Here is a 26,531-nt window from a genome sequence, read left to right as displayed (position 1 = left end):
GGCGCGCCCTCCACCCTCGTGGGGCCCATGTTGCTCCACCGACGTACTTCTTCCTCCTATATATACCTACGTACCCCCAAACTACCAGATACGGAGCCAAAACCCTAATTCCACCGCCATAACTTTCTGTGTCCACGAGATCCCATCTTGGGGCCTTTTCCGGGGCTCCGCCGGAGAGGGTATCGATCACGGAGGGCTTCTACATCAACACCATAGCCTCTCCGATGAAGTGTGAGTAGTTTACTTCAGACCTTCGGGTCCATAGTTATTAGCTAGATGGCTTCTTCTCTCTTTTTGGATCTCAATACAAAGTTCTCCCCCTCTCTTGTGGAGATCTATTCGATGTAATCTTCTTTTGCGGTGTGTTTGTTGAGACTGATGAATTGTGGGTTTATGATCAAGTTTATCTATGAACAATATTTGAATCTTCTCTGAATTCTTTTATGTATGATTGGTTATCTTTGCAAGTCTCTTTGAATTATCAGTTTGGTTTGGCCTACTAGATTGATCTTTCTTGCAATGGGAGAAGTGCTTAGCTTTGGATTCAATCTTGCGGTGTCCTTTCCTAGTGACAGTAGGGGCAGCAAGGCACGTATTGTATGGTTACCATCGAGGATAACAAGATGGGGTTTACATCATATTGCATGAGTTCATCCCTCTACATCGTGTCATCATGCTTAAAGCGTTACTCTGTTCTCTTGAACTTAATACTCTAGATGCATGCTGGATAGCGGTTGATGTGTGGAGTAATAGTAGTAGATGTAGGCAGGAGTTGGTCTACTTGTCTTGGACGTCATTCCTATATACATGATCATACCTAGATATTCTCATAACTATGCTCAATTCTGTCAATTGCTCAACAGTAATTTGTTCACCCACCGTAATACTTATGCTCTCGAGAGAAGCCACTAGTGAAACCTATGGCCCCCGGGTCTATTTTACATCATATTAATCTTACAATACTTAGTTATTTCCTTTGCCATTTATTTTACTTGCATCTTTATTACTCTTTAACATAAAAATACCAAAAATATTATCTTATCATATATATCAGATCTCACTTTCATAAGTGACCGTGAAGGGATTGACAACCCCTTTATCACGTTGGTTGCGAGGAGTTTATTCGTTTCTGAACGTGCCAGGGACTCATGCGTGGCCTCCTACTGGATTAATACCTTGGTTCTCAAAAACCGAGGGAAATACTTACGCTACTCTGCTGCATCACCCTTTCCTCTTCAAGGGAAAACCAACGCAGTGCTCAAGAGGTAGCAAGATGGATTTCTGGCGCCATTGCCGGGGAGGCTTACGCAAGGTCAAGTCAAGATTTGGACTCCCGGCAACGAGCCATTTCAGGCGCCGTTGCTGGGGAGTCTACGCAAAAGTCAACATACCAAGTACCCATCACAAACTCTTATCTCCCGCATTACATTATTTGCCATTTGCCTCTCATTTTCCTCTCCCCCCACTTCACCCTTGCCATTTTATTCGCCCTCTCTCTCTATGTCCTCCTCCTCTTTCTCTATTTGCCTCTTTTTTTCCCTTCTCTTGTCTGCTTGTGTGTTGGTTTGCTTGCTTGTCGTTATGGCTAGTCCCCTATCTTCTCCGTTGTCTCCCGAAAATGAAGTTCTTAATTTTAAGCAAAGGGAAGGAGAAAACCTGAAAGACGCTGGGTATAGAATTTGCAATGCTCAAAATAGATCTACTAGGAAGCAATATACTTCTATTCTTCTCCGCAATTTTTATGTAGGTGCTATTCCTTGACACAGATATGTCCATGATACCATTACCGGAGGGAATTTCTTGGGTAGCCACACTTTTGATTCCTATAATGCTATGATAGATTTGTTTGGCTCACCCCCTCTTTTGGTTAATGGAACTATGTTAACTTTGGAGCATGTAATGCAAAAACTTGAAATTATTGAAAATAAAGTTGCTACCGTAGAGTTAATTGAAAATTTTGATAAAAAGATCCACAACCAAATTACTCAATATGGATCTAAAGTAGGAGTCACTTTGAAAAATATTAAGGAGAAGGAACCCATAGTTAATGAAAGAATAAATCATGATTCCACTAGAATCGATAAACTTGAGGGTATCATTACCAACTTGGGAACCGCTTTTTCTTCCGTAAAGAATACTCCAAGTCCTCCAACTAAAATTACCAAGCTTATGTATGTTCCTGAAAATAAGGGTGAATCTTCTAGCAAAGAAACCGCGGATCTCAAATCTATAAGTATTCATCCCAATCTTTTTTCTTTCAATAAGGAACCATTTGCTACTAATGATTTTTTTTATTTCTTGCCTAGAAGTTTGATTATTGATAAAAGGAAATAAACTCCTAAAGGTGATAGATGTCTCATTAAAGAATTACCAATTAAAGATACCTAGATCTATCTTCGTTTTTATGCCTAGCTAGGGGCGTTAAACAATAGCGCTTGTTGGGAGGCAACCCAATTTTATTTTTATTCCTTGCCTTTTGCTCCTGTTTAGTAATAAATAATTTATCTAGCCTATTTTTTGTTTGTGTTTTTTGTGTTTAATTAGTGTTTGTGCCAAGTAGAACCGTTGGGAAGACTTGGGGAAAGTCTTTTTAATCTTGCTATAAAAAACAGAAACTTTAGCACTCACGAGAATTGCTGTGATTTTTATTTAGAAAGTGCTATTTAGTTAATTATTTTTGCAGATGATTAATAAATAAATTCCTCACGTCCAGCAATTTATTTTAGAATTTTTGGGGTCCCAGAGCTTGCGTTAGCTACAGATTACTACAGACTGTTCTATTTTTGATAGATTCTGTTTTTCGTGTGTTGTTTGCTTATTTTGATGAATCTATGGCTAGTAAAATAGTTTATAAACCATAGAGAAGTTTTAATACAGTAGGTTTAACACCAATATAAATAAAGAATGAGTTCATTACAGTACCTTGAAGTGGTGTTTTGTTTTCTTTCGCTAACGGACCTCACAAGATTTTCTACTTTAAGTTTTGTGTTGTGAAGTTTTCAAGTTTGGGGTAAAGATTTGATGGATTATGGAACAAGGAGTGGCAAGAGCCTAAGCTTGGGGATGTCCATGGCACCCCCAAGATAATCTAAGGACACCTAAAAGCCAAAGCTTGGGGATGCCCCAGAAGGCATCCCCTCTTTCGTCTACTTCCATCGGTAACTTTACTTGGAGCTATATTTTTATTTACCACATGATATGTGTTTTGCTTGGAGCGTCTTGTATTATTCGAGTCTTTATTTGTTAGTTTTCCCCAATCATCCTTGCTGTACACACCTTTTGAGAGAGACACGCATGATTCGGAAATTTTTAGAATACTCTATGTGCTTCACTTATATCTTTTGAGTTATATAGTTTTTGCTCTAGTGCTTCACTTATATCTTTTAAAGCACATTGGTGGATTTGTTTTATAGAAAACATTGTTCTCTCATGCTTCACTTAGATTATTTTGAGATTCATGCAAAACAGCATGGTAAATTGCTTTAATTATGTTAGGCATTCAACATTAATAATAAAATTTTCTTATGAGTGTGTTGAATACTATGAGAAGTTTGATACTTGATAATTATTTTGAGATATGGAGATGGTGATATTAGAGTCATGCTAGTTGAGTAGTTGTGAATTTGAGGAATACTTGTGTTAAAGTTTGTGATTCCTGTAGCATGCACGTATGGTGAACCGTTATGTGATGAAGTCGGAGCATGATTTATTTATTGATTGTCTTCCTTATGAGTGGCGGTCGGGGATGAGCGATGGTCTTTTCCTACCAATCTATCCCCCTAGGAGCATGCGCGTAATACTTTGCTTTGATAACTTGTAGATTTTTGCAATAAGTATATGAGTTCTTTATGACTAATGTTGACTCCATGGATCATACGCACTCTCACCCTTCGACCATTGCTAGCCTCTCTAATACCGCGCACCTTTCACCGGTATCATACACCCACCATATACCTTCCTCAAAACAGCCACCATACCTACCTATCATGGCATTTCCATATCCATTCCAAGATATATTGCCATGCAACTTACCACCGTTCCGTTTACTATGGCACGATCCGTCATTGTCATATTGCTTTGCGTGATCATGTAGTTGACATTGTATTCGTGGCAAAACCACTGTTCATAATTCTTTCATACATGTCACTCTTGATTCATTGCATATCCCGGTACACCACTGGAGGTATTCACATAGAGTCATATTTTGTTCTAAGTATTGAGTTGTAATTGTTGAGTTGTAAGTAAATAAAAAGTGTGATGATCATCATTTTTAGAGCATTGTCCCAAGTGAGGAAAGGATGATGGAGACTATGATTCCCCCACAAGTCGCGATGAGACTCCGGACTAAATAAATAAATAAAGAGCCCAAAAAAAGAGAGAAAGGCCCAAATAAAAAATGAGAGAAAAAAGAGAAGGGACAATGCTACTATCCTTTTACCACACTTGTGCTTCAAAGTAGCACCAAGATCTTCATAGAGAGTCTCCTATGTTATCAGTTTCATATACCAGTGGGAATTTTTCATTATAGAACTTGGCTTGTATATTCCAATGATGGGCTTCCTTAAAATGCCCTAGGTCTTCGTGAGCAAGCAAGTTGGATGCACACTGTAGGATCGAAAGTATGTCTAGAGGGGGGTGATTAGACTACTTGACCAAATAAAAACTTATCCTTTTCCCAATTTTAGTTCTTGGCAGATTTTAGCAACTTTGGATAAGTCAAGCAATCTCAAAAAAATTCAAGCAAGCATGCAAAAAGTATATGAGCAGCAGAAAGTAAAGCATGCAACTTGCAAGAATGTAAAGGGGAGGGTTTGGAGGATTCAAACGCAATAGGAGACACGGATGTTTCTTTCATGGTTCCGATAGGTGGTGGTATCGTACATCCACGTTGATGGAGACTTCAACCCATGAAGGGTAACGGCTGCGCAAATCCACAGAGGGCTCCACCCACGAAGGGTCCACGAAGAAGCAACCTTGTCTATTCCACCATGGCCGTCGCCCACGAAGGACTTACCTCACTAGCGGTAGATTTTCACAAAGTAGGTGATCTCCTTGCCCTTACAAACTCCTTGGTTCAACTCCACAATCTTGTCGGAGGCTCCCAAGTGACACCTAGCCAATCTAGGAGACACCATTCTCCAAGAAGTAACAAATGGTGTGTTGATGATGAAGTCCTTGCTCTTGTGCTTCAAATGATAGTCTCCCCAACACTCAACTCTCTCTCACAGGATATGGATTTGGTGAAAAGAAGATTTGAGTGGAAAGCAACTTGGGGAAGGCTAGAGATCAAGATTCATATGGTAAGAATGGAATATCTTGGTCTCAACACAAGTGTAGGTAGTTCTCTCTCAGAAAAAGCAAGTTGGAAGTGTAGGTTTGTTCTGATGGCTCTCTCCATGAATGAAGAGGTGTTGGAGGGGTATATATAGCCTCCACACAGATTCTAACCGTTACACAACTTGCCAATCTCGGTGGGACCGAATTGATAAACTTGGTCGGACCGACTCAGCAAAGCTAGTGACCATTAGGAATTTTGGTGGGACCGACATGCAACTCGCTAGGACCGATATGGTTAGGGTTAGGGCATAATGTAATCTCGGTGATAACGATTACACAAACTCGGCGAGACCGATTTTGGTAATAAGCTAACTAGAGAGTTGGTCAGGTAAACTCAGTGGGACCGATCGCTCATCTCGGTGAGACCGAAACGTTACAAAGGGAAAACAGAGAGTTTACATTGCAATCTCGGTGGGACTAATCGCTCATTTCGGTAAGACCGAAATTTTACGAAGGGAAACAGAGAGATTACAATCCCATCTCGGTGAGACCGAGATTCTTATCAGTGAGACCGATTTTCCTAGGGTTTGTGGTAGTGGCTATGACATTTGAACTCGGTGGCGCCGGATAGAAAGAATCGGTGGGGCCGAGTTTGACTTTTGGTTTAGGTCATATGTGGATGTGAGAAAGTAGTTGAGGGTTTTGGAGCATATCACTAAGCATTTTGAGCAAGAGCCTCATTAAGCAACACCTCATCCCTCCTTGATAGTATTGGCTTTTCCTATAGACTCAATGTGACCTTGGATCACTAAAATAGAAAATGTAGAGTCTTGAGCTTTGAGCTTGAGCCAATCCTTTTGTCCTTAGCATTTTGAGGGGTCCACTTTTCTCATCCATGCCATGCCAATCATTGAGCTTTCCTGAGATATTAATCATGAAATCGCATTAGCTCAATGAGCTATATGTTGTTATCAATTACCAAAACCACCTAAGGATAGTTGCACTTTCAATCTCCCCCTTTTTGGCAATTGATGACAACATATAAATCAAAGCTTCACAAATGATAATAAGAGTGAAAAACATTGTCGCTTTGAGAAGTATGTGAAAAGCAAGAGCTCCCCCTAAATATGTGCATAGTTAAAGATTTGCTTTGGACTGCAAATGCACAATGAGTTAGGATCATGGGTTACTCTTCCATGTCACATACATCTTGGTGGAGCGCTCAAAATGATAATAATGAAATACATGCACTCATCACCAAGCAAAGTGAAAGATAATACATGGGGATATAAAAAGATAGCATTAAGGTAGCATATGATCAAACACATGATCATCCAAGTATCACACAAAAGCATAAAGTATCGCAAACAAGCAAATAACAAAGTTTAACCACCAAACAAAAAGAGAGAACAAAGAGCAACACTCTCTCTCGAAGCCTATGATCTATACATTTTCTCCCCCTTTGGCAACAAGTTACCAAAAAGTTCATAAAAATGCATAGTGCTAGATCGAATCTTAGGCTTGGTCTTCAGGTGGTGGTGTAGATAACACGCCAAGGACGAGAGCATCAGTTGATGTAGATGGAGCTGGTGGAGTGCATGCTGGAGCTGGTGGCACTGAAGCTGTAGCTGGTGCAGATGAAGTTGCTCTGGTGTCTGTGATAGGCACTGCAGCAGATCTCTGTCCTCTAGGCACTCTAGCAAAAGCATCAGTGGTAGACTTGCCCTTCTTCTCCTGCACTTCATCCTGAAGTTGCTCAACAACTGACTGGATCTCAGTGACCTTCACATCTAAGTCATAGAACTTCTGCTCCATGATCCTCTCCAAGCCCTCCTGGTTTTGAGTCAGGGTGGCCAATCCCTTCTCAATCCTCAGAGTGGAGGCAATCAAGTAGCCAAGCTGATCTTGCTTGCTCTTCAGAAGATACTGAGATGCCTCATCAATGGTTGGCATCTTTGCAGCCTTTTCAGCCATTGCCTTCTCCTTCTTTGCTTGTGTGTGCACAGAAGATGGTTCATTCTCATCCATCACCACAGTGTTGTCCTCAAAGTCTGGGTAGATGGGCATGGGTTCCTTGTCAAGGAGATATGTGCCAGTGCCCATCTTGGAGTTGATTAGCTCCTGGATCTGTGGGGCATACCCATAACTTCTCTTCTGATCTGCAGCTGTTCTCTTTATGGTTTCCACAATTAGGCTCATGACTTTGAACTTTTTAGGCACATCAAATATGTGAAGCAGGTTAATTGCATGGCCTCTGATCATCTTGTAATCACCTGACTTTCGAAGAAGAGTGTGCCTGAGGATCCAGTTGATTGTTGGCAAACCTGACAGAAGGTAATGTACTGATCCAAACTTGTGTGTCTCAAGAGCAGCATCTAGGATCTCCTTGTACATATGTGCCATGGTGTTGTGATCCTTCTTCTTCTTGGCATAGACATCCAAGTCATCTTCACTCTCCTCAGGAGCATTGATCAATTTTGCCCATGCTTCAAGCGTTGACTGGTACCTAGTACCTTCAGACATCCAGACAATCCTTCCATCTGGGTAGAAATGAGATGTGGAGTAGAACTGCATAATAAGCTCATCATTCTACTTTGTGAGCTTCTGAGCCACAAACTCATCGACTCCACATGCCTTGAAGCTATCATATACACCAGGGAAGTGATCTTCACTTTCCTCAATGAATTTCCAGTCAACCCATCTCATGTCACACACTATGGGCTTCTTGTCAAGTAAGATAGTCTCATAGAAGTCATGATGTTCCTTTGTATGGAACTTGTAGTCCACAGCAGTCCTTCTCCTGGTGGCATATGGATCAGGCTCTCTCTATAGCCTTAAACCTGAATCCTTCCTGATTTTCATGTTCTCTGCAACTGGGTGATCATCATTGTGATTTAGAATTTTGGGCTTCAACTTCCTCAACACAACAGAATCATCTTCTTCTTCAGCAGCATGAGGCACTGGGGCCTTGTTCTTCTCCTCAGCAGGGATGTTCCTGGTGCTCCTCTTGGGTTTTGGATTTGGACCTGGAGCAGCAGTCTTAGGAGCAGTCTTAGGCTTAGATGGAGCAGCCCCTGCCCTTATAGCATCTCCCATAAGCTTTTGAGCTTTGGGTGTTGGTGCTGCATCCTCTTCCTCTTCCTCTTCTCCAGAATCTTTCATTATTGAAGATCTGCCAAGCACTCTGGCAGTGGTCTTCTTGACCCTTTCCTTCCTTTTCTTTTCTGCCACAACCTGTTCTTTGGATGCAGATCCCAAAGTCTCTTGAGTGGATGTTCTGGCTTTTGACATGGGAACTCTCTTGGCAGGAACCTTTTGCTTCATCCCTGGCTTAGTGGCAGCAGTTGTGCCATATTCCTTTTTCAGGACTTTCCTCTTTGAGGTGGCCTCTTCCTCAACAGCCACATAGTCATCATCCTCAGAATCTGAGGTTTTCTTCTTTCTGGTTCTGGTGGCTGCCTTAGACAAGTTGCTGGGTGTACTCCTACTTCCTTCATCAAAGCTGCTAGAGGGACTAGTGCCCTCACTCATGTTCACTTGCTCCTCAGACTTGTTCTGACTGTCACTATGATCTGACATGATGCAAACACTGATAGTAGACCCCTAAGTGTGGCGATGGACTTGCTACGGCGGCAACGGCGGAGACGATTCCCGTTGACGGCGATGGAGACCAGCGGCGGGAGGCAGCTGGCGATGAGGAGGACGATCCGGAGACCTAGGGAGGCAGAGCAGGCTGAGCGCGGGCAAAGGGGTTCGGAAAATTTTCTAAATTTTGGCCTGGGGATATATATAGTCTGACCCTGCCGGTGTGACCGAGTGGAACAACTCGGTGTGACCGAAAAGTTCAAATCGGTTGCACCAAGATTGAAAACCTAGATCAACTTAGTGATCTCAGTATGACCGAAATGGATGAATCAGTCAAACCGAGTCGCACAAAGAAGTTTTGGATTTTTAAGTCTATGACGAATCGGGGACTCCGAGTGCTCCTCACGTAGAGTGGTTCGAATCTGACTTGATCAAGCTTTGTGATGTAGCATGAATAGAGTTTGACACGAGAAAAACATAGATAGCTAGAGAAGGTTCTTAGGCATTCTTGTCCATCCACTTGGCAAAAGAAACAGGAACCAAACAATCAAAGCAACAAGTGGATGTCCTCGAATGAGTAAATTATGCAACCAACATGCTCACACAATAAAATGGCAAATGAAATATGTGGCAAAGCATGCATAACCAATTCTAGCATCTATCAAGCAATTGGCGATGACTAGGTCATCTATATATGAGTATATTGACCTAGGAGTCAAATGAGAACATTTTATCATAGGTCATACTCATCGTTTAAGCACAAATGGGGTTACCACTTTTACATAAAGTGTTGTTGTGTTCACACCATTAGAGTTGCTTTAGCTCAATTCTTAGAGTAAAGCTCCCCCTAGATGTGAGATCCCCCCTGAGAGGGATGAACTAACCTTGGGTTTTGTCGATGATGACTTCATGTAGGTGTTGAAGATGTGGATGCTCAATGTTGATGTAGATCATTTGGAGCAATCCTTTGGAGTGAGTTGCACTTTCAATACCTACACGAGTTAGTCCCACAAGGAACAAATAAGGATATCCATAGACATAGAATGATGCACACACAAGATGATGTCTATGAAAGCATTAGGTTACCTTGTCCCTTGTCTTACCAACAAGAGGGTTTGTGACTCCTTGAACTAGTGCAAGATGTGTAAGTTGATTGCACTTGTTGTTTGCCAAAATGATAAGAGTGAAGTATGTTGGCGGAGTCACCCTCAAGAACTCTCTAGTTCTTCTTCTTCGGGATCCACATCATCTTGATGGGAATCCTTGGAGTTGTAGTCGTACTTGATGAAGTAGAACTTGATGTAGTCTTGGGAACCCACTTGACCAAGGCCTTGGGTGATTCTTCAAATGCATCAATTTCCTCTTGAAGCTTACCCTTGCCTTTTTGCTTGTGGTCTTGTGGTGGAAGATCATCTTGAGCTTGTGTCCCTTTGAAGGAAGTAGGATCATACTTCTCTTGTTTAGGAACAAACTTTGTCTTGGGGTATTGATCTTTTTCCCACTCAACTCCATTGGCATTAAACTTTCGTTCAAAACCAACACCTTGGTTCTTCCGGTGCCTTCCTTGCTTGCGTACAATTTCCTCGAATTGCTTACTCCTGGCAAGGCTCTTGTAAACACCTTTATCTATAATTCCCTTCAACAAGCTATTTTCTTGCTCAAGTGTAACTTGACTAAGAGAATCATTAGTGGAATCAAGAGAACTACTAGAAGCAACAACATTAGGTTTAGCATGATTATTGGTACTACAAGAGGAAGAATCTTTCTTGTTCTTGTTACTAGACTTGACTTGAGGCATGTAAGTGGATAAGAGTAAACACTTGGCAATGTAAGAAGAACTTTTCTTGCGAAGATCATCATTGATTGCCTTTAAGAACTCATGCTCTTGCTCAATGTTGAGCTTTTCAAAATGTAATTTCTCATGAGTCCTTAAAAGTTCTCGATGATCTCCTAAGATAGTTTCATGAGCTAACTTAAGAGTGTTTAGTTCTTTAGTTAGAAACTCAGTCATATCCTTATCATTGTCATTCTTTTTATCTTGATTAGCATGATTAATTGATATTTCATCATAGTATTCATCACTAGAGTTGTAAACAAGTAAATCATCATCACCTAACAAGTCATCTTCATCACTATTGAAATCAACATACTCGGGGTGTGATACCTTTGGGCCTTTAGCCATGAAGCACCTTCCAAGTCCTTCATTTGGTGAATCAAATATGTCGTAGGAGTTGGTTGACACAAGTGCTAGACCGGCAACACCTTCATCTTGAGTATATTCGGAGTCGGAGTGATAGCTTCTCTCGGAATGATTGTCGGAGTCGGAATCAGATACCCATTCACCAACATGAGCTTGATGTCTTTGTTTTGTGTAGCTCCTTGATGACTTGTCCATCCTTTCCGAATCCTTGCTTCTCCGAGATGTTCTTCGTTCATAACGATCATCTCTACTCCTTCTCTCTCTTGATGGTGATTCTTCTCTTCTACTTCTTCTTTTTGGAGAATCTTCTCTTCTCTTGTAGGGTGTCGTACAGTCATTGGAATAGTGTCTGGGTCTTCCACAATTGTAGCAATTTCGCTCTCGACTAGATGATCTTTTGTCATTGTAGGACCTTGACTTGGAACTTCTCTCTTTGCTTCTACTCTTGTAGAACTTGTTGAAGTTCTTCACCATTAGGCTCAATTCTTCATTGAAGGTTTGTTTCTCACTTGATGATGTGGGAGCTTCACATGAGGCTTTGTAAGCACCACTTGACTTGTTATGGAGCTCCTCCTTATCCTTGAGTGACATCTCATGAGCAACAATTCTTCTAATGACTTCCTTGGCTTGATATATTTGTAATTGGGCATCATTTGGATCAATGTGCATACGGTATCATATTTTCCGTCCAAAGCTCTTAGGATCTTCTTGATGATGAATTTATCGGTCATCTCTTCACTCCCTAAGCCGGCAATCTCATTTGTGATAAGAGCGAGCCTAGAGTACATTTCAGCAACACCTTCACCATCCTTCATTTTGAACTTGTCAAGTTGACTTTCAAATCTCGGTGAGAATGAAATGTTACAAAGGGAAAACAAAGAGTTTACATTGCAATCTCGGTGGGACTGATCGCTCAATTCGGTAAGACCGAAATGTTACGAAGGGAAACAGAGAGATTACAATCCCATCTCGGTGAGACCGAGATCCCTATCGGTGAGACCGATTTGCCTAGGGTTTGTGGCAATGGCTATGACATTTGAACTCGGTGGCGCCGGATAGAAAGAAACGGTAGGGCCGAGTTTGACTTTTGGGTTAGGTCATATGTGGATGTGAGAAAGTAGTTGAGGGTTTTGGAGCATATCACTAAGCATTTTGAGCAACAGCCTCATTAAGCAACACCTCATCCCTCCTTGATAGGATTGGCTTTTCCTATAGACTCAATGTGACCTTGGATCACTAAAATAGAAAATGTAGAGTCTTGAGCTTTGAGCTTGAGCCAATCCTTTTGTCCTTAGAATTTTGAGGAGTCCACTTTTCTCACCCATGCCATGCCAATCATTGAGCTTTCATGAGATATTAATCTTGAAATAGCATTAGCTCAATGATCTATATGTTGTTAGGAATTACCAAGACCACCTAGGGATAGTTGCACTTTCACACACCCACTTAGTTCTTTTTGTTGAGCTTTCATATACTTATAGCTCTAATGCATCTGTTGCATGGAAATCCCTACTCGCTCACATTGATATCTATTAATGGGCATCTCCATAGCCCGTTGATACGCCTAGTTGATGTGAGACTATCTTCCCCCTTTTTTGTCTTCTCCACAACCACCATTCTATTCCACCTATAGTGTTATGTCCATGGATCACGCTCATGTATTGCGTGAAGATTGAAAAAGTTTGAGAACACCAAAAGTATGAAACTATTGCTTGGCTTGTCATCATGGTTGTGCATGATTTAAATACTTTGTGTGGTGAAGATGGAGCATAGCCAGACTATATGATTTTGTAGTGATAACTTTATTTGGCCATGTGATTTTGAAGAGACATAATTGCTTAAGTTGGTATGCTTGAAGTATTATTATTTCTATGTCAATATTGAACTTTTGTCTTGAATCTTTTGGATCTGAATATTCATACCACAATTAAGAAGAATTACTTTGAACTTATGCCAAGTAGCATTCCACATCAAAAATTTGGTTTTTATCATTTACCTACTCGAGGACGAGCAGGAATTAAGCTTGGGGATGCTTGATACGTCTCCAACGTATCTATAATTTTTTATTGTTCCATGCTATATTATTTCCTGTTTTGGACATTATTGGGCTTTATTATACACTTTTAAATTACTTTTGGGACTAACCTATTAACCGGAGGCCCAGCCCATAATTGATGTTTTTTTGCCAATTCAGAGTTTCGCAGAAAAAGAATATCAAACGGAGTCCAAACGGAATGAAACCTTTGGGAATGTGATTTTCGGAACAAACGTGATCCAGAGGACTTGGACCCTACGTGAAGACATCAACCAGGAAGGCACGAGGTAGGGGGCGCGCTTACCCCCCCCCCCTCCCCAAGGCGCGCCCTCCACCCTCGTGGGGCCCATGTTGCTCCACGGACATACTTCTTCCTCCTATATATACCTACGTACCCCCAAACTACCAGATACGGAGCCAAACCCCTAATTCCACCACCGTAACTTTTTGTATCCACAAGATCCCATCTTGGGGCCTTTTCCGGGGCTCCGCCGGAGGGGGTATCGATCACGGAGGGCTTCTACATCAACACCATAGCCTCTCCGATGAAGTGTGAGTAGTTTACTTCAGACCTTCGGGTCCATAGTTATTAGCTAGATGGCTTCTTCTCTCTTTTTGGATCTCAATACAAAGTTCTCCGCCTCTCCTGTGGAGATCTATTCGATGTAATCTTCTTTTGCGGTGTGTTTGTTGAGACCGATGAATTGTGGGTTTATGATCAAGTTTATCTATGAACAATATTTGAATCTTCTTTGAATTCTTTTATGTATGATTGGTTATCTTCGCAAGTCTCTTTGAATTATCAGTTTGGTTTGGCTTACTAGATTGATCTTTCTTGCAATGGGAGAAGTGCTTAGCTTTGGGTTCAATCTTGTGGTGTCCTTTCCCAGTGACAGTAGGGGCAGCAAGGCACGTATTCTATTGTTGCCATCGAGGATAACAATATGGGGTTTACATCACATTGCATGAGTTCATCCCTCTACATCATGTCATCTTGCTTAAAGCGTTACTCTGTTCTCTTGAACTTAATACTTCTAGATGCATGTTGGATAGCGGTCGATGTGTGGAGTAATAGTAGTAGATGCAGGCAGGATTCGGTCTACTTGTCTTGGACGTGATTCCTATATACATGATCATACCTAGATATTCTCGTAACTATGCTCAATTCTGTCAATTGCTCAACAGTAATTTGTTCACCCACCGTAATACTTATGCTCTCGAGAGAAGCCACTAGTGAAACCTATGGCCCCCGGGTCTATTTTACATCATACTAATCTTCCAATACTTAGTTATTTCCTTTGCCATTTATTTTACTTGCATCTTTATTACTCTTTAACATAAAAATACCAAAAATATTATCTTATCATATCTATCAGATCTCACTTTCGTAAGTGACCGTGAAGGGATTGACAACCCCTTAATCGCGTTGGTTGTGAGCAGTTTATTTGTTTGTGTAGGTGCGAGGGACTCGTGCGTGGCCTCCTACTAGATTGATACCTTGGTTCTCAAAAACTGAGGGAAATACTTATGCTGCTCTGCTGCATCACCCTTTCCTCTTCAAGGGAAAACCAACGCAGTGCTCAAGAGGTAGCATGAGTCCGGACTGAGTGAGCTCTCTTATCCTGCTCATCAGCTGACGAACCTCCGCGCTGTATTCCTCTTCAAGACTCCGGGGACGCCAACGGTGGCGTTTCTTCAGCGGGACACGAGCAAATTCAGGAAGACCCTTTGGAATCGGGTCAGGAAGCGCAACGTCCTCTATATAAAACCATTCGGAGGGCCATTCATCAGGTGCCTTCCTTGGTGTGCCGGATGGATATCCGGTATCGACGACGCGCCACACTTCGGCTCTGCCCACTTCAAATATTGACCCTTCGTGATTGCGCGGGACGAGAGAAAACAGCTTCCTGCACAACTCGAAGTGAGCCTCGACGCCCAGGAAAAGTTCACATAAAGCGACGTAACCCGCAATGTGCAGAATAGAGGTCGGAGTGAAGTTGTGCAGCTGGAGGCTGTAATATTCCAGAAGCCCTCAGAGGAACAAATGGATTGGAAATCCGACGGCTCTTAGTTGGTAGGGGACAAAGCACACTCGCTCCCCCGAACGGATTGGGGAAGTCCTCTGCTTGAGTCCCCTCATTGAAAGAAGCTAGCCCCGATCGAACACTGACTAGATCTGCATGGGGAAGGAATCCCTGCGTTTGCAACTTCGTCAAACGGCTATGAGACACGGAACACCTCTCCCACTCGCTCGCCTTTCTCTGGGCCGGGACGAGCGGAGGAGCTGGGAGCATTAGCCATGCCGGAATGGTTTCTCCTAAAGCATTCTCTGGGGATTTCTTCTACGTAGCGCTGAATGGATCTGGGGTCCAATCTCTTTAAATAGGCGCTCTTCCTCGCATGAAGGGGGTGTTATTCGCAAAAAATACCTTGACTTTCCACATTCACTCGACACGTGGAGGACAAAGACTATTCAATGCACGGAAGCCAAGGAGGTGACATTGGATCAATGGCCGAATACATACTTGGAGATCGTCGAAGGGAGAACCTGCCTTGCAATGCCGAAGACAGTATGTGTGCCGAGCACCTCGTTATTGAAGACTGGTTCGAGGGCTACTAAGGGATTCCTGGACTAAGGGGTCCTCAGGGGTCCGTCCTATTATCCTTTGGTCCTGACTGATGGGCCGTGAAGACATGAAGGCCGAAGACTGCATCGTGTCCGGATTGGACTCTACTTAGCGTGGAAGGCAAGCTTAGCGATCGAAGATTCCTTCTTATGTAACCGACTCCATGTAAACCCTAGATCCCCCCTGTGTCTATATAAACCGAAGGGGTAGTCCGGAAAGGACACCACATATACTCATTACCATAGGCTAGACTTCTAGGGTTTAGTCATTACGATCTCGTGGTAGATCAACTCTTGTAATACTCATATTCATCAAGATCAATCAAGCAGGAAGTAGGGTATTACCTCCATAGAGAGGGCCCAAACCTGGGTAAACATCGTGTCCCCTGTCTCTTGTTACCATCGATCCTAGACGCACAGTTCGGGACCCCCTACCCAAGATCCGCCGGTTTTGACACCGACACCAGCCACTGGTCTCCTTCGCTGTCAATGGAATTCAACCCCGTCGTTGCCGCCGTAGCGAGCTCATCACCAAACTAGGGTATGAGTTCGAATCTTTGTGCGATTCCTTCTTCTGATTCTTAGCACAAAGCAAATGCCATGTTTCTTACCACGTATGAGATCATCGTGTCCAGCAAAAACTTCCTTTAGATTAGATTTGATTCGAAAATTTAGGGTTAGGTTTCCGCCGAACTCATCTCGGACCGACCGATTTGTGGAAATCGGTATCATTGATTTGGTTAGGCCATTGCACTTGCACTTTTCGGTCTGACCGAAACTTGCAAATCGGTGTGACCAAGTTCAACTCTCAGTGAAACCCTAGCAATCTTGGAGTCCCCAAACTGTGTCTCGGTCTGACCGATTCCACCAGTTTAGACTCCAAAAGTTGCTTCGGTGTCACCGAGTTTAACAAATCGATAGCTCCGAAATGCTTTGTGTGGAAAACTAAAACTAAATTTTTGACTCATCTGTTTTGCAAAACCTCTGCACTTTCTGATGCTCATCCACTCTATCTCATCTATAACTATTCACATGGTCAGCTTTCAGTTTGCAGTGTCAACCATGTCTGATCAGAGTGATAGCCAGAATAAGTCACAAGAGCAGGTGAATCTGAGTGAGGGCACTTGTCCCTCTGGCAGTTACGATGAAGGCAGCAGAAGTACTCCTAGCAAGCTGCCTAAGGCTGCTACTAGGCAGAGGAAGAAGAGAAATTCTGAGTCTGAAGATGAAGACTATGTAGCTGGTGAGGAGGAGGTCAGCTCCCAGAAGAAGTTGTTAAGAAGGAGTTTGGCACAGCTGCATCCACAAAGCCTAGTATACACAAAAAGGCTCCTGCAAAGAGAGTGCCCATGTCAAAGGCCAGAGTCTCCACTCTTGAGACTTCCAAATCAACTAAAGAGGGTGCTAGTGAGGGCAAGAAGAGAAAAGAAAGAGTCAAGAAAACTATGGTCAAAGTCATTGGGAGATCCTCCATGATGGAAGTCCCAGCTGAGAATGAAAAGGGAGAGGAAGAAGAAGATGTTGCACCAGCACCTAAAGCCCCAAAGCTAATGGGGGATGCCATTAAGTCTGGGGCTGCGTCCTCTAAGCCCAAGACTACTCCCAAAGCTTCTGCTCCAGCTCCCAAGACTACACCAAAGAGGAGCAAAAGGAATATACCAGCTGCTGAGAAGAACAAGGCCCCAGTGCCTGAGACTGAGATTAAAGAAGAATAAGAAGATGTTGAAGCCCAAGTGCTTAGGAAGCTGAAGCCAAAGATCCCTAACCACGATGACAATCATGCAGTGGCAGAAAACATGAAAATCAGAAAGGATGCATGACAATGGAGACAATCTGATCCATATGCTGTGAGGAGAAGGACTGTTGTGGACTATAGGTTTCACACCAAGGAACAACAATACTTCTATGAGACCATTTTTCTTGGTAAGAAGGCAATTGTCTATGATACGAAGTGGGCAGACTAGAAATATATTGACAACAATGAAGACCACTTTCCAGGAGTGCATGAGAGCTTCATGCTATGTGGAGTGGACAAAATTGTGGGTCATAAATTGATCAAGTGGAATGATGAACTCATCGTGCAATTCTACTCCACATCACATTTTTATCTTGATGGTAGAATTGTCTAGGTGTCTGAGGGTACTAGGTACCAATCGACAGTTGCTGAATGGGACAAACTGATCAATGCCCCTGCAGAGCATGAAGATGACATAGATGTATATGCCAATAAGAAGAAGGATCACAAATCCATGGCTAACATGTATAAGGAGATTCCTGACAAAGCTTTAGAGACTCGCAAGATGGGCTCTGTGTACTATCTATTGTCTGGCCTGACCACCATCAACACAATCTTGAGGCATACCTTGTTGCCAAAGTCAGGAGATCATAGAATGATCATAGGCCATTCCATTAACTTTCTGTAGTTGTTTGATGTGCCCCAGAAGTTTAAAGTAATGAGTTTGATTGTTGAGACAATCAAGAGGACAGCTGGAGATTAAAAGAGGTCATGTGGGTATGCTCCACACATCCAGATGCTCATCAACTCCAAGATGGGCACACGCACCTACCTGTTGGACAAGAAACATCTTCCCTTGAGGCCAGATTTGGAGGACAACACAGTTGTCATGAATGCTGAAGATCCTACTTCTGTAGAGGCCCAAGAGAAGAGAGAAAATCTAAAGCTTAGAAGGCAGTAAAGATGCCAAGTGTTGAAGAGGCTTCTTAAGTGTTTCTCAAATCTAAGCAAGATCAACTTGGATATCTGATTCAAGCCACCTTGAGGATTGAGAAGGGATTGGCCACCCTGACCCAGAACCAAGAAAGCCTGGAGAGGATCATTGAAACAAAATTCTATGATCTTGATTTTAAGGTGATAGACATGCAAACAGTTGTTGAGCAGCTCTAGGAAGAAGCCGAGGAGAGGAAAGGGCAAGCTACAACAGATGCCTTTCATAGAGTGCCAAGGGGACAGAGATCTGCTGCAGTGCTAGTGACTGACATAAGAGCGACTACATCAGCACCTACAGCCACAGCATCAGTAGCAGCTCCAGTTGCCACTCCACCAGCTCCAACAACTTCAACAGATGAATTCATCCTTGGAGTCCTCTCAATGCCTCCTCCCAAAGATCAAGCCTAGAGAGACGCATAGCACTATGCATTTTCGAGCTTTTTGGTAACTTGTTGCCAAAGGGGGAGAAAGTGTATAGATTATAGGCTTCGAGAGAGAGAGAGAGAGCTTTGCTTCTTTTTTCCTTCTTTGCTATTTGGTTTATACTTATTTGTGTTCTTGCTTGGATGATACTCTATGTTTATGTGTGTGAGATACTTTTATGATCATGTGCTTGATCATATTACTTTAATGCTTGTGCTTGAATGATGACATTATTTATCTCTCATATATGATCATTCACATTGCCCTGGTGATGAGTGCATATTTCATATTCTATCATTTTGAGCGCTCCACCAAGATGTATGTGACATAAAAGAGTAACCCATGATCCTAATCAATTGTGCATTTGCATTCAAAAGCAAATTTTAAATAATGCACTAATTTAGGGGGAGCTATTGCTTATCACATACTTCTCAAAGCAACGATGTATTTAAATCTTATTATCATTTATCGAAGCTTTGATCTATATGTTGTCATCAATTGCCAATAAGGGGGAGATTGAAAGTGCAACTATCCCTGGGTGGTTTTGGTAATTCCTAACAACATATAGCTCATTGGAAGTAATACTCTTTCAAGATGATCATTTCAGAAAGTTTAGTGATTGGCATGGCGTGTACTAGGAATGTGGACCCCTCAAAATGCTAAGGACACATATTGGCTCAAAAGCTCAAGACTCTTCTTTTTCATTTTAGTGATCCAAGATCACATTGAGACCATAGGAAAGCCAATACTATTATAAGGGGATGAGGTGTTACTTAATGGCTTGCTTGCTCAAAATGCTTAGTGATATGCTCCAAAAGCACTCAACCACTTTCTCATATCCACATATGTCCCAAACCAAAAGACAAACTCGGCCCCACTGATTTGATCTATCCGGCACCACCGAGTTCATTTGACATAGCCATAGCCAGAAACCCTAATCAATTTGGTCTCACCGATAGGGATCTCGGTCTCACCACGATGGGATTGCAAACTCTTTATTTCCCTTCGTAACGTTTCGGTCTAACCGAGATGAGCGATCGGTCCCACCGAGTTCACAATGCAAACTCTCTGTTTCCTTTTCGTAACATTTTGGTCTCACCGAAATGAGCGGTCGGTCCCACCGAGTTTGCGTGACCAACTCCTTGTTTACCTATTACAGAAATCAGTCTCATAGAGTTTATGTGATTGGTCTCACCGACATTACGTTATGCCCTAACCCTAATGAAATTGGTCCCACCGAGTTGTCATGTCGGTCCCACCGAAAATCCTAATGTTCACATTTTGAACTGAATCGGTCTCACCGAGTTTCGGAAATTGTGTGTAATGGTTAGATTTTGTGTGGAGGCTATATATACCCCTCCACCCAACCTCCATTCATGGAGAGAGCCATCAGAACATGCCTACACTTCTACCATTCATTTTTTGAGAGAGAACCACCTACTCATGTGTTGAGACCAAGATATTCCATTCCAACCACAAGAATCTTGATCTCTAGCCTTCCCCAAGTTGCTTTCCACTCAAATCGTCTTTCCACCAAATCCAAATCTGTGAGAGAGAGTTGAGTGTTGGGGAGACTATCATTTGAAGCACAAGAGCAAGGAGTTCATCGTCAACACACCATCTATTACCTTTTGGAGAGTGGTGTCTCCTAGATTGGTTAGGTGTCACTTGGGAGCCTCCGTCAAGATTGTCGAGTTGAACCAAGGAGTTTGTAAGGGCAAGGAGATCGCCTCCTTCGTGAAGATCTACCCAAGTGAGGCAAGTCCTTCGTGGGCGATGGCCATGGTGGGATAGACAAGGTTGCTTCTTCATGGACCCTTCGTGGGTGGAGCCCTCCGTGGACTCGCGCAACCATTACCCTTCGTGGGTTGAAGTCTCCATCAATGTGGATGTACGATAGCACCACCTATCGGAACCACGCCAAAAATCTCCGTGTCTACATTGCGCTTGCTCCCTCCAAACTCCTCCCTTTACCTTTATATGCAATGATTTACATTCTGATGTTATACTCTTAGATTTGCATGTGTAGGTTGATTGCTTGACTTGTGCTAAGTTGCTAAAATCTGCCAAGACTTAAAATTGGGAAAAGGCTAGATTTTTATTTGGTTAAGTAGTCTAATCCCCCCCCTCTAGACATACTTTCGATCGTACAAGTATCAATATCCTTTATTATGATACTTTTTGCCGGATGAATCGGACTGACAAAGATCTTAAGCCGTCCTCTATAGTCTTTCATGGAGTGGTGCCTGGTAAGTCGGCTTATCCAGTAGCTAAGATAGCCTTGGAAGCGGCTTTTGTAAATGAACACGATTACAGGGCTGAGACATTGAATTTTGAAGTGGTAAAAATCAAGAGCCCCTATCATGATCTGTTCGGACGGCCAACTTACGCCAAGTTTATGGCGCGGCCTTGTTATGTGTATTTGCAGCTTAAGATGTCGGGTCACAAAGGTACCATCTCGGTACACGGTGATAGGAAGATAGCCTTGGAATGTGAATAAGGTGATGCTGCTTACGCTGAGTCTGCCTGTGCCAGAACTTCAGTTTTATAAAGACAATGTTGACCCGGCTGATATGACTCCGTTGAAGAAGCCAACCATACAGCATGATCCTTTGTTGAAGTTTAAATCGACGGATGATACCAAGAAGTTTGACTTTGTCTCTAGTGACTCATCTTAGCAGTTCACTATCAGTGCCAATATGGATCTGAAATAGGAAAGCGCGCCCATCGAGTTCATCCATGAGAACCGGGACATCTTTGCGTTGAAGCCTTCAGACATGTCGGGTGTACCAAGAGAACTCGCTGAGCACACTCTCAATATTGACCCTAAGTTTAAGTCGGTCAAGCAATTCCTTCGTTGTTTTAATGAGGAGAGGCGCAAGGCCATTGGAGAAGAGGTGGCATGGCTCTTAGCAGCCGGGTTCATTATTGAAGTTTTTCATCCTGAGTGGTTGGCTAATCCAGTGCTAGTACTTAAGAAAAATGGCACTTGGCGTATGTGTGTGGATTACACAGACCTTAACAAAGCTTGCCCAGCTGATCCTTTTGCTCTTCCCTGTATTGATCAGATCATTGATGCTACAGTGGGTTGTGAGCGTTTGAGCATTTTAGATGCTTATTCTGGTTATCATCAGATCAAGATGGCAGTTAAAGACTAGGAGAAAACATCTTTTATCACGCCCTTTGGAGCTTTCTGCTATGTGTTTATGCCTTTTAGGCACAAGAGTGCCCAGGCGATTTATCAGCATTGTGTTCAGAATTGTCTTCACAACCAGATCGGACGCAATGTTCATGCTTATAGGGATGATATTATTGTGAAGTCTAGAAAGAAGGAGACCTTGCTAGATGATTTGAAGGAGACTTTTGATAACCTCCGAGTCTAGAAGATGATGCTTAACCCGGCCAAATGTGTTTTTGGTCTACACAACCTTCTTCTTGTAGACTTTGTTGGGCCTCCAAGTGCAGAGGTTTGAAGGACAGTAGCAAATTTCCCTCAAGTGGATGACCTAAGGTTTATCAATCCATGGGAGGCGTAGGATGAAGATGGTCTCTCTCAAACAACCCTGCAACCAAATAGCAAAGAGTCTCTTGTGTCCCCAACACACCCAATACAATGGTAAATTGTATAGGTGCACTTATTCGGCAAAGAGATGGTGATACAAGTGCAATATGGATGGTAGATATAGGTTTTTGTAATCTGAAAATATAAAAAAAACAGCAAGGTAACTAATGATAAAAGTGAGCACAAACGGTATTGCAATGCATTGAAACAAGGCCTAAGGTTCATACTTTCACTAGTGCAAGTTCTCTCAACAATAATAACATAATTGGATCATATAACAATCCCTCAACATGCAACAAAGAGTCACTCCAAAGTCACTAATGTCACCTAGATACTCCAATGTCACCTCAAGTATCCGCAGGTATGATTATACGATATGCATCACACAATCTCAGATTCATCTATTCAACCAACACAAAGAACCCCAAAGAGTGCCCCGAAGTTTCTACCGGAGAGTCAAGACGAAAACGTGTGCCAACCCCTATGCATAAGTTCACAAGGTCACGGAACTCGCAAGTTGATAACCAAAACATACATCAAGTGGATCACGTGAATATCCCATTGTCACCACAGATAAGCACATGCAAGACATACATCAAGTGTTCTCAAATCCTTAAAGATTCAATATGATAAGATAACTTCAAAGGGAAAACTCAATCCATTACAAGAGAGTAGAGGGGGAGAAACATCATAAGATCCAACTATAATAGCAAAGCTCGTGATACATTAATATCATTCCGAATCAAGAAGACGAGAGAGAGGGAGATCAAACACATAGCTACTGGTACATACCCTCAGCCCCGAGGGTGAACTACTCCCTCCTCATCACGGAGAGTGCCGGGATGATGAAGATGGCCACCGGAGAGGGTTTCCCCCTCCGGCAGGGTGCCAGAACGGGTCTAGATTGGTTTTCAGTGGCTACAGAGGCTTGCGGCGGCGGAACTCCCGATCTAGGTTATGTTCTGGAAGTTTGGGTATATATAAGAGTTGTTGGCGTCGGGAACAAGTCAGGGGGGGGGGTCTCCGAGGCAGCCACGAGGTAGGGGGCGCGCCCAGGGGGGTATGGCGCGCCCCCCACCCTCGTGGGTGCCTCGGGACTCCTCTGGCCCATCTCCGATACTCCGTGGGCTTCTTCTGGTCCAAAAATAATCTCCATGAAATTTCAGGTCAATTGGACTCTATTTGGTTTTCCTTTTCTGCGATACTCAAAAACAAGGAAAAAAACAGAAACTGGGACTGGGCTCTAGGTTAATAGGTTAGTCCCAAAAATCATATAAAATAGCATATAAATGCATATAATATATCCTAGATGGGTAATATAATAGCACAGAACAATCAAAAACTATTGGTACGTTGGAGACGTATCAAGCATCACCAAGCTTAATTCCTGCTCGTCCTCGAGTAGGTAAATGATAAAAACAGATTTTTTTGATGTGGAATGCTACCTAACATAATTATCAATGTAATTTTCTTTATTGTGGCATGAATATTCAGATCCAAAAGATTCAAGACAAAAGTTTAATATTGACATAAAAATAATAATACTTCAAGCATACTAACCAAGCAATTATGTCTTCTCAAAATAACATAGCCAAAGAAAGCTCATCCCTACAAAATCATATAGTTTGGCCATGCTTCATTTTTGTCACACAAAAAGCTCCTATCATGCACAACGCCGATGACAAGCCAAGCAATTGTTTCATACTTTAGTATTCTCAAACTTTTTCAACTTTCCCGCAATACATGAGTGCGAGCCATGGACATAGCACTATGGGTGGAATAGAATGTGATGACGGAGGTTGTGTGGAGAAGACAAAAAAGGAGAAAGTCTCACATTGACGTGGATAATCAACGGGCTATGGAGATGCCCATCAATTGATGTCAATGCAAGGAGTAGGGATTGCCATACAACGGATGCACTAGAGCTATAAATGTATGAAAGCTCAACAAAAGAAACTAAGTGGGTGTGCATCCAACTTGCTTGCTCACGAAGACCTAGGGCATTTGAGGAAGCCCATTGTTGGAATATACAAGCCAAGTTCTATAATGAAAAATTCCCACTAGTATATGAAAGTGACAATATAAGAGACTCTCTATCATGAAGATCATGGTGCTACTTTGAAGCACAAGTGTGGAAAAAGAATAGTAGCATTGTCCCTTTTATTATTTTTATTTGGCCTTTCTTTCTTTTTTAATTTGGCCTTCCCCTTTTTTGGGACAATGCTCTATTAATGATGATGATCACACTTCTATTTATTTACAACTCAAAGATTACAACTCGATACTAGAACAAAGTATGACTCTATATGAATGCCTCCGGCGGTGTACTGGGATGGGCAATGAATCAAGAGTAACATGTATGAAATTATGCATGGTGGCTTTGCCACAAATACGATGTCAACTACATGATCATGCAAGGCAATAAGACAATGATGAAGTGTGTCATAATAAACATAACGGTGGAAAGTTGCATGGCAATATATCTCAGAATGGCTATGGAAATGCCATAATAGGTAGGTATGTTGGCTGTTTTGAGGAAGATATAAGGACGTTTATGTGTGATAGAGCGTATCATATCACATGGTTTGGATGCACCGGCGAAGTTTGCACCAACTCTCGAGGAGAGAAAGGGCAATGCATGGTACCGAAGAGGCTAGCAATGATGGAAGGGTGAGAGTGCGTATAATCCATGGACTCAACATTAGTCATAAAGAACTCACATACTTATTGCAAAAATCTACAAGTCATCAAAACCAAGCACTACGCGCATGCTCCTAGGGGGATAGATTGGTAGGAAAATACCATCGCTCGTCCCCGACCGCCACTCATAAGGAAAGCAATAAAAGATCACATCATGCTTCAAATTTGTCACACAACGGTTACCATATGTGCATGCTACGGGACTTGCAAACCTCAACACAAGTATTTCTCAATTTCACAATTACTCAACTAGCACGACTCTAATATCACCATCTTCATATCTCAAAACAATCATCAAGCATCAAACTTCTCATAGTATTCAATGCACTTTATATGGAAGTTTTTATTATATCCCTCTTGGATGCCTATCATATTAGAACTAAATTCATAACCAAAGCAAACTACCATGCTGTTTAGAGACTCTCAAAATGATATAAGTGAAGCATGAGAGTTCAACAATTTCTTGAAAATAAAACTACCGCCATGCTCTAAAAAGATATAAGTGAAACACTAGAGCAAATGACAAACTACTCCAAAAGATATAAGTGAAGATCAATGAGTAGTCAAATAAATTCCAATTCATGTGTGTCTCTCCAAAAGGTGTGTATAGCAAGGACGATTGTGGTAAACTAAAAGGCAAAGACTCAAATCATACAAGATGCTCCAAGCAAAACACATATCATGTGGTGAATATAAATATAGCCTCAAGTAAAGTTACCGATGGATGAAGACGAAAGAGGGGATGCCTTCCGGGGCATACCCAAGCTTAGGCTCTTAGTTGTCCTTGAATATTACCTTGGGGTGCCTTGGGCATCCCCAATCTTAGTCTCTTGCCACTCCTTATTCCATAGTCCATCGAATCTTACCCAAAACTTGAAAACTTCACAACACAAAACTCAACAGAAAACTCGTAAGCTCCGTTAGTATAAGAAAGCAAATCACCACTTAGGTACTGTCAAGACATGATTCATAATTTCTCTCACATGATGCCTACTGTACCATATCATTTCTACTATTTATATTAAGCAATATAAGCCATAGAAACTAGAAAACAAGCAAACTATGCAACGAAAACAGAATCTGCCAAAAACAGAACAGTGTGTAGTAATATGTAACTCCCGAATACTTCTGTAACTCCAAAAATCCTGAGAAATTAGGAAGTCCTAGGAAATTTGTGTATTGATCTACTGCAGTTGGAATTGGTATTTTATCGCTCTCTGGTAAAAAAACGATAATTATTTTCGTGAGCGCATACTTTCTGTTTTTATCATCAAGATCAAACAACAATCACCCAAGAAGATCCTAAAGGCTTTACTTGGAACTTTATTGAAACAAAAGCTATAAAACATGATTACTACAGTATCTTAATCACGAGGACAAACAAAAACAGTAGGA

This window comes from Triticum dicoccoides, chromosome 5A, assembly GCF_002162155.2.
Source record: "Triticum dicoccoides isolate Atlit2015 ecotype Zavitan chromosome 5A, WEW_v2.0, whole genome shotgun sequence".
Classification (NCBI taxonomy): domain Eukaryota; kingdom Viridiplantae; phylum Streptophyta; class Magnoliopsida; order Poales; family Poaceae; genus Triticum; species Triticum dicoccoides.
Note: the sequence above shows the minus strand (reverse complement) of the source record.